General features: G+C 33.2%; 1 protein-coding gene across 1 annotated transcript in view; it reads left to right on the forward strand.

The window, feature by feature from the left end:
• LOC135216857 (uncharacterized) overlaps positions 1 to 5,000 on the forward strand; it is a 468,230-nt gene that overhangs the window by 340,236 nt on the left and 122,994 nt on the right.

Consider the following 5,000-nt stretch of genomic DNA (forward strand, 5'->3'; position numbering starts at 1 on the left):
GACGGGGACGAAATCAGGACAGTCAGTGACGCTTATCCAATCAGCCAACAGAGACGCTAGCGTCACTGACTGTCCTGATTTCGTCCCCGTCCACCTGGACGGTGGTTCGATCCCATGGGGGGACGAAATTGTTATCAACTTAAAAATTCCCTTCGGTACATATATGAAAATATATCATTTGGGAGGTAAAGTGAATTTAGATATTAAAGGACATTTGTAGCTTGAATTGATATATAATGGATCACGGTTTGATGTGATAATTATTCATATATATATATATATATATATATATATATATATATATATATATATATATATATTGGTCTTCAGAGAAGATCATAATTCGTGTGTTTTAGCTTCAAGTTCGTTTTTATATCGAAAGAGAAAATTCATACATAGCTTTAGTGAGTGTAAACTGAAAAACAGTGAAGAAAGTGCCTGGAATACGAATAAATGAATTGGAATGAAAGTTGTAAATGGAGAGATGCTGATCAGGAAAAAAAAATGCCTAATAAGTTTGTTTGATGACGTTTGTCCTTCTTGGTTTAGTGTCAAAAAAAAAAAAAAGAATTATATGACTGAAATAGGATTATAGTTACCTTACTTTCTGTTAATGTGGGATGAAGCTGAAGTTACCATGTTAACAACAAAATATTCAACAGCGGTTCGTAAAAAAAAAAAAAAAAAAAAAAAAAGAATTTTGCGTACCCAAGGAAGTGGGGAAGACACGAACTGGCTGGTGATTAACAATGTCATAGGTGTGACTTTATCAAATATTATGTCAAGCATTATCAACGGCATGAAAAAAGGGTGCTCCAAAGCTTATGATAGATTACCAAAAATCAGGTAAGTTTGGAGAGAAGGTTGCTGGTGGATTTTGCTTGGTGGAAGCTTTACCGATGATTAGAAAGTTGAAGGATCCATTCATTATTTAGAAATTAAGTCTAATGAGTTGACATTGCAAATTCAGATTCTTTGCAGCCAACGAGGCTTCATTGCTATAGAGCAAACAGTTAGTCATTCGTCTCAGACGTAAAAAAAAAGAGAGAAAATAAAATAATTAATTACTTAAAAGTTACCTAAATCTGAGATCATGAAATCAGATTTCTTGTTACCAAGAAAGTCTCTTTATTTAGTGTACAGTGGTACAGTTGTTCTAAAGAGATCTAAAGGAGGTATAAAAATAGCTACTGGATAAGTGAGGACCTCCTTATATGCCTGCCCTTTTCAATATGCGCCGAGATACTGTAGCAGTCAAACAATATATTAGAAGGAAAGACAAATGCATCACTACCAGTTATTAAAATGACATTGGCTTTAATTCACAAGTTCAGGGCTCTTGTGGCAGCCGGCGACTACTCTGAATTTTTGAAATACCGAAGTTGGAGGTTTGTAGAAGTTCAGAAAGGTTTAAGGAAGAAGAAGCAGAATTTTCGGAGTGATCCACAGATCTGAAATGGATGAAATTTTATGGAAATCGGTAGAAGGATTGGATGAATTTACAAGATTAAGGGGTTAGATTTAGCATTATAGTGATCTGGTAAAGGTATATGATTCTGGTTATGTTATATATCATAAAAAAAAGGCACGAGTCAGATCATCCCATATATATATGGGTAGTTCGAATCGCAAGTAGTATGTATTTATGATGTGTATAAAGCCTGTGTTGAATAATAGAATGGGAGATTGTAAGGTGGGAAAAGAGTTAAATTCCAAAATAAGTGGACTAAGGAAGGTATGAACCTGTAAGAATCGTTTGTATTAAAAGAGATGTGTTAATGTGCATAATTATTGAGGCAAACTATAGTTTATGGGTTTATAAGATTTAGATAGTAGAGAATAAAAATAAACATGTGACTAATAGGTGTAAAAGGGAGAAATGATAGATTTCGAGATAAAGGAAAGATAAGTACGAAGAAATATGACAGTATGGCCAGAGTACCTCACATTGCGCAACCACACAAAAAATTACAAGTGTGTTTGTGCGACTGTTTAGATAAATTAATTACAAATGCAACTGCAAGAAAAATATGTTGAAATAGTAATATGCAATTCATGTTGTCTAAATATACAAAAATATTCCGTCTACTACGGAAGAGTGTAAGAGCAAAAGATACAATGCATAAGAGAGAGAGAGAGAGAGAAAAAAAAATAGAAAGAGGAGTGACGTAAGAAAACTTTATCGAGCGGTGCACTGGAGCGTAACGACGAAAATCGCTTCAAGGCTCTGGTTGAGCTTTTGCCATTTTCTAGGTTAAAGGGTACAAGTGAATAGGTCCATTAAGCACCCTTAAGAAAGAGAATCTTCGATATACGCTCCTTTCCTTTGCCCATCATACATTTTGTGTCCAATATATATATATTATATATATATATATATATATATATATATATATATATATATAATATATATATATATATATATATATATATATATATATTATATATATATACTATATATATATATAGATAGATAGATAGACAGATAATTATATACACACTTACAGACAGAAACACATACACAAAAACACACACACACACACACACACACACACACATATATATATTATATATATATATAAATATATATATATATATATATATATATATATATACCTATATGTACGTATGTATATACATATATATATTTAAGCTACCAAAGTTTCACATGTCCATTTGTGTTACGCTACGTCTCTTGTGTGACCATCCATACTTCACATAATTATGAAAAAAAATATTATACTTTTTTATATAAATTCCGATATATAAAAGGTGATTAACAGTACCAACTTTCCCTTTACTCGTTCTTTCATATTATCCTCTCTCTCTCTCTCTCTGAAACTTATTCTTTAAAATATTCAAAGCAGCCAATCCTCGCAAATTTAAGAAGTTATTTGACTCAGAAAACGTCTTGGGTATATTTGTTCCTGCACTTGGAATAAGCGACACATGAGAAGGCGATAAAGAAACGCGTCACTGGTTTTACCTGACGTTGGATTGGGAAATTCGAGATATATATTTTTTTTACATCAGGAGGTCAGATAGAGAGAGAGAGAGAGAGAGAGAGAGAGAGAGAGAGATGGTGTATAAATAGTGCAAGAACACGAAGTACCCACGGATAATTCTACGTAGACTTTCATTTTTATTTTTAGGTAGCCATTGACATATCGATTATGTTACCCATATCGGAATATTTATACATAAAACTATAAATAAGAAAATAAGAGAGATAAATTAATTCCGCTGATCTCTTATCCAGTATTTGACCTCGAAGAGCAAAATAGTACTGAAAGAAACTTAGCGAAACAGAAGATGGGGTAAACTATAAGCAAAATCTCTCAAGCCTGTAATCTGACGTTCCCGTAACAAATAACACCATTATTTTTCGTCTCAACTTTTATAATGATATTTCTGCTTCAGACTTTTCCTCCCCTGCATTTCAGTTGCTATTGAGTTTTTGCAGAAAAAAAAAAAAAAACTCTTCGCTTCCTTTTCCAGTTTGATACTTCACTTTGCATTCGGTCATTAAAACTTTGTGGCCTTCTCAATTATGTATTTATTTATCAAAACCATTCCACAATGCTTTTCGCTCCCAGTTCTTGGTACATATCTTTCCATGTTGTGTTAGGAGTAATTGCTCTCTTGGAAGTCATATTATCAACTATCGAAATTTCTGTTCGGCCGCAGTCTGCACGTCAACCTATCAGCAGTGCCAGACGCGTGTTGAATATCAGGCATTCCTTTGCCCTTAAAATCGATTTAAAAGATGGTTTCAGCCGAATCACTCCTTTCCGAGGATATTTGAATAGTTTACGTATAAAAATGTCATTCACGCAAGTATTAGTTTCATTTTTCAAGTGTTTTTTTTTCTGTAATGTACGACAATTTCATTCACTGGGATTTAGTTACCTCAACCGATGGGGTTGTAAAATACGTATGTTTCCTGTCGCCCAACGTAAGCGTTGTTTAGTGGCCATTATAGGATTATTAGAATTTTTGTGTTGTGTACTAAGCATAGGATACGGCCATTTCAAGTTTCCAGAAGAAGATTTGCTAATAGGAATGAATAAAGACCAGAAGGCATGTGAGAATCTGTCAAGAGTTATGCTACCTCTTGTCGTGAATGACGTGGTGAAGCCACATGGAACTACAGCATCTGTCGTTATCCCTACTAATAAAGTGTATTCTACAGCGTTGTGACAAAAATATAATGAAGGAAAGAATGGACGAACGCTCCGAAGTAGGCAATGTAAAATTTCTGGAGGAATGGAATATAGAAAATTTAGCCCAAATGCCAAACGTTGGGACCTACAAGGTCAGTCAGCACTGAATGAGAAATTGATAATAAGGTCTGAAAGGTGTAACAGTTGCATTGTGAAACAGTTGCTAGAGAGGGTGGAAAGCCAGACAGAAGAAAAACTTTCTAGTCAAATTTGAAGAATGTCTCTGCTGCAGAATTGTTTATGTTTATTCAAGTGTCAAAGTGCAATTTTGAAAAAAAAAATACCTAAGTATAGTGTGACTTGAAGGGAAGATCAATTTAAAACCTTAGAAGAGAGTTCGAAAAGATATCTCCTGAGAGATTATGAAAGACAAAATGTTGTTGAAGGTAAGCCGAGATTATTCATTTTTTTCAACTACAGAATTCAATCTATGAAGTATTGAAAGGCATTTAAAAGTACATGTCTTGTTATTTGGAAAATGTCTTTGTAAATATGATCTCCCATTAGCGAGCTGAGGTTGCGCAAAGGTTAATCAGACTTGAGATTTTTTTTCTTTCTGAAAACGTTTTACATGAATTGAACTGTATTGAAGCGTTAATAAAATTCTTGAATTTTAATTCGTGTTAAAATTAAAACAAGAAAGAGGAATATAAAGGCAATAGGGAAACGTTTGTCAGGAAAAAATTTACTAAATAGTTTTATTTGTTTTAGTTTAAATTATAAAGAAAAGAAAAATTATAGATAGTGTGTTGAAACGTTTTTAAGACCATTTTAGGT

Source organism: Macrobrachium nipponense, chromosome 6 (genome assembly GCF_015104395.2).
Source record: "Macrobrachium nipponense isolate FS-2020 chromosome 6, ASM1510439v2, whole genome shotgun sequence".
NCBI classification, from domain to species: Eukaryota; Metazoa; Arthropoda; class Malacostraca; order Decapoda; family Palaemonidae; genus Macrobrachium; species Macrobrachium nipponense.